Source organism: Mustela putorius, unplaced genomic scaffold (assembly GCF_011764305.1).
Source record: "Mustela putorius furo isolate JIRA1106 unplaced genomic scaffold, ASM1176430v1.1 tig00000129_pilon_pilon_pilon, whole genome shotgun sequence".
Classification (NCBI taxonomy): domain Eukaryota; kingdom Metazoa; phylum Chordata; class Mammalia; order Carnivora; family Mustelidae; genus Mustela; species Mustela putorius.
Window position 1 is genome coordinate 6,770,364 of NW_025421290.1, and position 10,428 is coordinate 6,780,791.

Genomic DNA, 10,428 nt, shown 5'->3' on the forward strand with positions numbered 1-10,428 from the left:
ACCCCCCCCTGCATGATCTTATCTAAATATGTTAACCTCACAAATGCTTCATCTCCAAATCATACTGGGGGTTAGGAATTCAACATACAAACAGAGGAAAACTGGAGGGAGGTGCAATTCAGCCCATATCAATAGGCAAAATACATTTGCATTAGCAGTTTTCTGCAAAGATTAAAGGCTACCCTTACAAATTGTTAAATGGTCTAATAAATAACTGGTAGTAAGTCAGACAACTTATACCCTTCTGAATCCAGAGGACCCTTATGAAGCCCTATGAGACAGGGACCTAGAATGGAAAGGAAGTCATTTCACCTTTGAGTGTTTGGAACATTTTTCTTAACGTCATTCATTTGCTTCTCTATAGACCCATTCACAATCCCGATTTATGAGGTCTGAAGTTTGTACAGTTGTAGGAAGAGTGCTCTCTACGAAGAACAATATAACGTAAGCGTGTAAGTGCAGTCCTTGAGTCCCAGCAACTTAAAAAGGGGTCTGTGCTAGTGAAAACTTCATGGAAAATCCATCTCCAGCCCTTTTTGTAAGCAATTTCCTTACCTCCCTCCAAATCTTTCTTCTCTTCTAAACATTCCATAAAAATATTCATCTTATTTAGTTCTCCTTTCCCATTCAAAATTCGTGTGTGTGTGTGTGTGTGTGTATGTGCGTGTATTTGTGTGTGTAGTAAATATATGCAACAAAAAATTTACCATTTTAATCATGTTTAAGTGTACAATTCTATGGCATTAGGTACATTCACAATGTCCTACAAGCATCTCCACTATCCATTCCCAGAACTTTCCATCATCACAAACATAAAATCTGCATCCATTATAAAATAGCCCCCACCCCTCTCTGCCCTCAGTCCCTGGGAATGTTTTTCTACTTTCTTTCTTTACGGATGTGCCTAGTCCAGATACCTCATGTAAGTAGAATCATGCAATATTTGTCCTCTCATGTCTGGTTTATTTTATTTTATTTAATGTAATGTTACCTTCCCATTCAAACCTCGTCTCCAGCTCTTCTTGGCCCATGACTTTCTTCTCATGTCTTTCTAAAAAATAAATCATTGTAACAACTCCAAGCAACTTCTAGTTCTTGCTATCCATTATCTCCACAGCAAAAGGTGAAAAGAGCCCTTATTAGAACAGGAGAGGAACTGGATAAGATGGTGAATATGAAGATAGTAATATGTACCCCCTCAACACTTACACTTTGGGAAAACTTGAATACTTCTTTACACTAAGTACAAAAGAGTAATAAAGCCTAATGTGTACCTTTTGAAACAAGAATCAGGAAGCCTTAAGTCAAAAGAACGAAAACCACTCTCTGTGGAATTTCAGGTAGAGGGGACAAGGTGTGTGATACTTGAGGGTTCTAAAGAATGGCTGTACTGATTTTTTGAAAAGTCACCAGGAACACTCCGTCTACAGAATATCCATCCCCTGTCCCCATACCAGGTCATCATAGCATCATCCCCGTGTGCCATCTGCTGGGATGACGAGTGATATCACCGTCCTATCAGAACCGCCACCACTTCTCCTTGCCATGTTCCCGCATCTTTTTACAATGATATTGGTGGCTGTCATGGGTATGGGATACACCGTGTTTTCTTAGCTTATAGTAGCTGGCTTGAGATCCACTCGACGTGAGCATCAGAATGCCTGTAAGTCACCTTCATCGTGCATTACCCCTTGAGTTAGAGGCGCGATCTTACTCTGAACAATGACTGAAAGAGACAAGAAAAAAAAATTGGCAAATAAATTTGCAGAATGTTGACTTCATTCAGAGAGTGCATTCAATAAATAATGTAGTGAGGCTTTTGGAGAAGGTGACAAGACAAATGTAAATGCCCATTTTTCTATATATATATATAAATCCTCCAAAGTATGGCTGGCACTCAGCGTGTCGAATCTGCACAGCAGTGTGGGAGTGCGGCTCTGTGACGGTCTCTGTCCTGGGCTTGCAGGGCTACTGCCTGCCCCAGCTTCCCTGCTGAGTTAAGAGCCACACGGAAGTGAGGCCTTCCCTGGTGACTGAGAACAGAGCTTGTCAACCAGCTGGGAGACAAGAGTCAAGCGCTGGGAAAAGGTGGCAGATGAAAGGCTGGTGAGGCGCTAATGTTATTCCCCCCAGAGGGTAGCAAGTTGGAAGAAAGGCTTTCCTACCTTATGCAATAGGCTTTGTGCTCATGGGCCCTGTGGATGCCAGTGCCACTGGGTCATGGGTAAGGAAAAACACCTGCCACTCAACACTGAGGTTGCTAAAGCCACTTTAATTTTCCAGGAGAATCCCTTTTATGGGGGAGAAGGAAAGCATCAGGGGCATTGCTTAGCAGATTCTGGAACACAATGAGGGCTGTAACAAATGCAAAGTTGTTGGGTACATGGCCTGAAGTACTCATTAATAGAATGCAAATGTTCTAGAAATAGGTTTTCTTTTCCATTCCCTTTAGGGCGTTCTATGTATTTCTGCTATGTCCAAAGAAACCCATTTTCCTTTATGCTCTGAGCTGAAACTCTTTATTATATGACTGGTTTAAAGATACTCTAAATGTCCACCCAGCTAACGTATACACCGAGAAGGGCAAACTCCATGCTAAAAAGAGCAGGGGATTCTGATGGTCAGCAAGGTCTTTACCAAAGTCGTGGAATGCAAATGAACAGACCTCAAACTCTGTAGAATTAGGCTTTAGTGCCTGGAATTATTACCAAGACTCAGTTTTCTTCAATGCCCTCAGAGGAACAAGCAAAAGAGGAGACAAAAGAAAGCTTCTAGGCTAATCTGATCTTTATTAATGACCCCAGGCTCAGTGGAAGAGCGTGGAGCTGAGATTCAGTAATTACCATGTGAAGCAGGAAGGAACACTGAGCTAATCATATTAGATAAGAGACATAAAGCCAGAAAATAGGAAGTGAAGAGAAAGACCAAGCATCCAGGTTTCTTATTCCTTCAGCATCTAAACCTACCTTCTTACCCCAGGTCTTTTATGTTGAGAAGGAGAAAAATTACTTTATATTCACACCCCCAGATCCCCAGCTCTCTTACCTGTAATATTTCAGAGGTCCAAGGCTAGATAGGCAAATAAGATAAGGGTTTTCAGAGTGAACTCCCTGGTTTCCTCTGCCCTCCCTAACCGGGGAGGGTATGTTCCATGCTCCTTTACAAACACTTAAACTGATGTTCCTGAAGAAAGACTTACCGAGCCAGCATCTTTACTCCTGCCGCTGAATTTAAACGTCCCATTAAGGAAAAACCCAAATTTATGAGGCTCCCAACGTCTCTTCCTTTCGGAGTTGGGAATGAATGTTATCATTTAACAAAATTGAAAATCTTAGCTAAAATACCATATTTTTCTGTTTCCTACTGTTCTGTAAATGTTAGTCTTGTTGCTAATTGCTGGATCTCTTGCTGACAGGTGCTTCAAAGGAAGCTCCCATATTCAAGCTTGGATACTGCAGGCTGAGATGCTGTAGCGCAGGGAAGATGAGGCCACAGGTGGATTTTGTGGGTAAGTAGAAGCAGTGCGGTGTGACAGGACAAGCACCTGACTCTGGGCTGGTCTCAGCACAGTCACGAATTCATCCAGGGAGGGACCTTGAACCCTTCATACCTCTGTTTTCTTTTATGCAAAATGGAAAAATACATTTTATGGTATTCTGAGAGTCCAATGAGACTATACGTAGGAAAAGTTTTTAGAATTATAGAGAGCCATGCAAATATGTGTTTTTATAGTTAACTCCATGTAGCAGCTGCCTCACCGGTATTCCCTCCCTCCCCACAATCCCAGCAAGCACCCAATAGTCACCTACCATTCACTTTTGGATAACCTGACCAAAATATATCACATCTAACCCACCTCCCTTTCTCATGGTCCATGTTCCCCTACACACTCTTAAAAAGACACACCTGGGGGAAAAAAAAACCCACACATTGAACGGTACATTTATAGGATTATCCATTCTCGCCCCTAAGCTCCAATTTCCCAACTGAAGAAAGAACTCAAAACCAGTCTACAATAAAAAGCTTGTTTTTATAAATGCAGTAAAAGATTTTAGCATTATTTTTAAAGAATCTTAACATGGTTGAAATAAAATATACATTAATCATAAAATCTGTTATCAAAGTAACACCTCATCTTGTATTGTTTCACATGCCTAGACTTGGAAGAAAGGAAAAAAGTTGGATGAGAATAAGAGCTAAAATTTATTGAACATCACTATGAGCAAAGCAGATCTAAAGTTAAAAGCACGACTCATTCAAATATAAAGGGAGCACATGTCAAAGATTTCTTAACTCCTGAACAGGGGAACCGTAAGAAAGTTCAAAAAGAATTAGAAGATGGAAGTATTTATAGAGACCGAAAAAAGGAAGTGGACCTCTTGAATAAAACTTGTAGTTTAAGTATAGATCTGGTTCATGTCCTAAACGGCATAACAGGATAATCTTGGGGTTATCTTTTCAATCCAGAAAACAGCTGTATCTCTTCTGGATAAAATTAATTTGCATTTCTCTTTGACAAGAACCATTTACACTGCTAGCGATTTTCTATAAGTTAGCTTTTATACTTACAGAGTTCCAAAATATCCTAATCAATAGTAAATAGCAAGTCAAACAAAAGTACCCACCTAGAGAATCAGAATTTACCCAACAGGTCTACACACAACCCTTGCTCAACACGGAAAGACTTACAGATTTCTAAATTTTGGATAACTGTTTTTTTATTTGTTTGTTTGTTTTTAAGATTATTTATTTACTTATTTGACAGAGAGAGATGACAAGCAGGCAGAGATGCAGGCAGAGAGAGAGAGGAAGCAGGCTCCCTGCCGAGCAGAGAGCCGGATGCGGGACTCGATCCCAGGACCCTGGGATCATGACCTGAGCCGAAGGCAGCAGCTTAACCCTCTGAGCCACCCAGGCGCCCCTGGATAACTGTTTTTTTAACAGTACTTTATGCATAGTGTGTGGAAGCATTTAATATTTGTTACTTTGCGTGAATAGTGGTTCTGAATAGTGGTTATTATTAATTCCATTTACACAGATGAGGAAACTGAAAATTAAGGAGACAAAGAAATTTGTTCAACCTCAATATAACAAAGGTTTATCTAGATTGTTAAATATGAAATCCTTGCTTTTCTAGCTATAGTGTCTATACTGGCCAAGGAAAAATGTTTTCATTTTCTTTATTGAGATACAGCATACATATGGTAGAGTGTAGCTGTCTTAAGTATATAGTTTAATGGTTTTTACATATAAGGATGTGTGTGTGTGCATGTGTCTGTCTGTCTGTCTTTTGCCAAACACATATTACCATGATCTAGATCAAGATGTAGAACATTTCTAGTTCCCTGGAGGTTCTCATGCTTCTTTCTACTCAATAGCCACCATCCTGATTAACCTTAGGTAACCATTGTTTTGGACATCTCTCACCATAAATTAGTTCTGTCTGTTTTTCAGAAAATGGGTCATACAATAAGTGCTCTCTTGTGTCTGGTATCTTTTACTCATATTTATGTCTATAGCATACACCTATGCTGTTGCATGTGCTAGTATTCTTTTTGTAAAAAAACTGTTTAGTATTCCATTGTATGAATCTACCCAAACTTATTTATCTGTTCTCTTACAAAAGGGCACTTGAATTTTTTCCAATGTTGGCTATAATTCATAAAGCTGTTAAGAGTATTTTTGTCTATCCTTCCATGAGCATGAGCATATATTTTTGTTGGCTGTATACTCAGGAGTGGTATTGTTGGGTTGTAGGTTATATGTATTTTTAGTTTTAATAAGTACTGCCAAATATTTTTCCAAAGTGGTTGCACCAGCTTATATTCCCACTGGCAGTGTATGAGAATTCCAGTTAAGTTCATGGCCTAAGCAACACTTGATACTGTCACTTTTTCATCTTAACTATATTAACTATATTGTGATATGATTAACTATTTGTCTGTGCTTAAGTTTGGTGACTTTCCTGTTACTAAAAAAAAAGAAAGAATACGATAGCTCTATAAAGCACTAGGTTTGGGAAAATGAAAGCAAATAATATTAGCTCTATCTGAAATGAGTGGATGGATCCCAGTTCTTCTAATTCAGGGGCTACTTTAATAGGTGAGTGTAACATACTAAAACAAAATTGTGCTTTTCTGATACATTCCCTTCTGTTCATTTTGGGTACCTTGATCTTGGTGGTATTTATCAATCAAATTTATTTGATAAAAATATTTAGTAATATTAGAAAGCTTCTTTGAATTTAGCACATATAAAAAGACTGTTGGGGACCTAATTACTACTAGGTAAAGAACTATGCACATTTAAATAAATCTAACCATAAAAGAAACAAACTACAATTAATATGGAGAGCTCTAACTTCAGAGTGGTCCCTATACTAAGGAGATAGTGAACACATGGTGCTCAATAAATGTTTATGAATGATGCCGATTGCATACCTTTTCTTTCATTATCTGTTCTGAGTGGAGCTTTGCCTTTTTTGGTTGATGTTCTGTGTTTTGTCCTGGTCCATATTAGAACATTTACCTAAATCAAGGCAGACTTGCTAATTTACAGAAAATTTGCAGTTTCTGCAGATGTCCTAGATTTACATTTTTAACAAAATACAACTGTATTTCTAAATATGTAGTTATTTTCATTTCTATTGCACAAATTAATATAATTTAGGAGGACTGCTTCATTCAATGGCCAGACTTTGAGTTTGCTGTCTCTTCCCTTTATTACCGTGAGTGGGTCTTTGATAAATAGCTATGATTTGGGGCACACACAAAAAAAAAACCAACAAAAAAAAAACAAGCTGCCTGGCTTTCAATCCTATTTCCATTACTTAACTATGTGCCTTTTGCCAAGTAACTTAACTTCTGTGTACTTCAGGTCTCATCTGTAGTAATGGGAGTAATAATAACTCTAACCTAAGAGGATTTGGAATAAAAGGAGTTATTATTTATAAAGCATATTAAACAATATCAGACACACAGCAACAATCTACAGGTGTTTGTTACATCAAATAAATTAAAAATCTTACCGCAAACTCTCTTCCCTCAATCGCTCAAAAAATCTCTCTTTGGATTCCTGTATGCCCTGTTTGAATGTTGCACGCAGGATCCACAGGTCCTCTCACGCCAGCGTATACACAACACTCATAACAGCAGAAGAGTAAAATGTCCAGCAATGAGTGACCCATAAAACACAGGACAACATGCACAGATCACCAATGCACTAAGCTGAGTGAAAGCCAGACACAAGAGGCTGCATATTGTATGATTCCATTTATTTGACACGCAGAAAAAGGCAAAACCATTGGGATAAAAAGAGATTGGTGGTTGCCAGGGACCAGAGGTCAGAGAGGAGTTGACTGCAAAGGGGCAAGAGGAAGTTTGGGGATGGGGGAGGTGATGCAACTGTTTTATATCTTGACTATGCTGGTGATTAAACAACTTAAAAGTTACAGAACTATCCTTTTAAGAGGGTACATTGTGCTATATGCAAATCATACCTTAATTCTTTATAAGGGGAAAAAGAACAAAAGGTACCACAAAGTGTTTTACCAAAAAAGATCATTCAATTACACATAAGAAGTCCTAGAATGTGTGCAGAATCATGTCTAACTTCAGACATGGCCAGTTTTTTGTTTTGTTTTGGTTTTGCTTTTTAAAGATTTTATTTATTTATTTGACAGACAGAGATCACAAGTAGGCAGAGAGGCAGGCAGAGAGAGAGAGGGAGGGAGGAGGAAGCAGGCTCCTCGCTGAGCAGAGAGCCTGATGTGGGGCTCGATCCCAGGACCTTGAGATCATGACCTGAGCTGAAGGCAGAGGCTTTAACCCACTGAGCCACCCAGGCGCCCCCAGACATGGCCAGTTAACTGCAGTTCTAGGAATAGACCTCCAACAATCCCAAAACTGGCCAGTTGCAGGATGATCTTGGAGAATTCATCTTTGCTTAACTATCTTGCAGGAAACACTTGAAATGTGCTATGGTTGTTTTGCATCGGTTACTTCCATCTGGCAGTTAAAGGTCTGTTAAGGACTCAAGAAGGTATAGAAATAGCTTTAAGAATGGGCAAGGTGAGCTTCTCATGTCTGATGAAACCGTTACTCCACCTGGTTGGCTTCTCAGGAGCTCTAGGTCATTGTCAAAGCCTGGGAACCTGAAGCTGTACAGGGTCTGAGAGCATGTCCCCTCGTCTTTTGCTTTGCTTGACTCCAAAACTTCATCCTTTATCATTTAAGCATTATGAAACTTCTCATTCCTGTCCCGTGTCTGTTGGCATCTTTGCATCAGTCATGATCCCCATGACAGCTAAGAAGTGTTCCCCACAAAAGCTACCTTCAACAGAAAATCAGAGGTAGCTCATTGAGGCTGTTGGGCTGTCCCTCCTTAGTGAGCTGAGTCTCAGATCTACTCTCTAGTTGCAGGCCCAACAACTGCCCAGTTCCTGGTCTCTTGAAGGAGTCCCTCCTTGGTTCTCCCCCTCCCATTTGTCTCCCAATCTCCCAAAACCCTCTGCGTCTTTGATTTTGCCCCTCAGGCTTGTGCCTAGGTTGCCACTTATTCCATTTTTCCTGGAGAGAGCTGAACAAGGCTTTGGATCCAGTGAATAGATGATGAGAGAAGAAAGCTGCGTTTGCCCTTCTGGCCCTCGTTCTAGCATCCAGAAGAAGAGTCTAATTTTTCACACCCTTTTTGCCTGACTCCTATGTTTTTAGCTACAAGAGAGCCTTGCCTTCTTTCTACATAAGTTATTACATAAGCAAGTCCCTGAAGCTTGTCCTACCTTATAGTATCTGGAGTCCTGAAACTAAGTTGAGTTACATGCATCTATGATGCCAAAAGCATATTACCTCCCACCATAGCAAACATAGATTAATTGGAGCCCTCATGTATCTATCTGGTCTTTTTTTTTTTTCCAATAGTGGAGGTCATAGACCCTGAGAAATGACCAGAAATGTATAATATGACACCAGTTTAGTAAGAAGATGGGTGGTTCTACAGAGGTCCACCATAGGTAGGCAAATCTAGCAAATGCTACAGACAGATCTCTGTCTGCTACAAAATCTGAGATTTGCCATTAGGAGACAATAGGACATGGGGGAAGCTCAAGAGAATGGGAGGGAAGAGCAAGGACTGCACGACAGCAGCTGGAATTTTAAGTTGTGGTTCTTAAGGGCCACTGCATGACTTGGTTGCAACAAGCCCCTTTCCGGACTGAATTCAAATGTGTGGCAGTGGACCCGGGAATCTGTATTTAAAATATCTCCCAGGGGATTCTGACATTTGCCCAGGTCTGGGAACCCCACGTGTAGAGGCTTCACCAGGAAGAAAGAGTCCCTCACAGTGCTATATTCATTCACACAAGGCTCACAATGACTCTGGAAAGAAGATCCTATCACCCCCATTTTACAGAGGAGAACACTAAGGCACAGGGGCAAGGTCATACAGGTGGTGGAACTTGGATTTGAACCCAGGTAATCTGGCTTCAGACACCATGATGATATGTCAACAGAATTATTAAGAGGAAATAAAACAAGCAAAATAGGAAGTACAGATTAACGTATTTAAGAAAATTTAACATTTAAGATGAGCTAACTGGTCACACCTTGCACCCAAAAAACCCCTTCAAAGGAAACCTGCTAGTCTCTGAACACTCCTCCTAAGGAGGTTTTTATTCCACTGTGTTTTATTTTCCCATTGTGTAGAAGGCCTCCTTTTTTTTTTTTTTTTTTTTGTCTAACCTAGATGAACACCATGATGTCATGCTTCTTCGCCCTTTCCTGACCTAAACAGTAATGAAATTGAGGTCCTTGAAAAACTCTTCCATTCAGAGCCAGGACACTAAAAGCTTATTCAGATATGAGACAATTGTCCTGATATCATCTAGTCTAGACATAGGGACTTATGAAAGAAGGTACAATTAGAATCTTTTAGTCTGGAGTTGAGGTCTTCAGACAAGTTTTCTACATCTCTGATTTTAATATGCGTTATTTTTGTAAAGAAAGCGAGAGGGCAAACCTCTTTCTCATGTCTTCACGAGAGCAGTTAACAATTCGACATCCTCTAGAACTGTCCAAGTCAGGAACTGAACCTCTGTACACCTAAATAACTGAGAAGCTGACCATTCACCATCCCAGTACAGGAGTAGCATTTCCTGAGCTCCCACCAGAATAGGCATGGACTTGTTCAGGGTCCAAAATTAATTTATTAAGTTTGGCCTAAGTTGCCAGACAGATGGCCCCTATGTCACCATTTTTCACAGAGCACAGTTATTGCCAGAACTGAAGACAGAGAGACAGACACACACACACACACACACACACACACACACACACACACGAATCCCTTTCCTCTGGAGAATTCTGCTACAAATCTTGGTGCCATTGAATTAACAGACTGAAATGCTGTGGCAAGAGACCCATCCATGTTGTC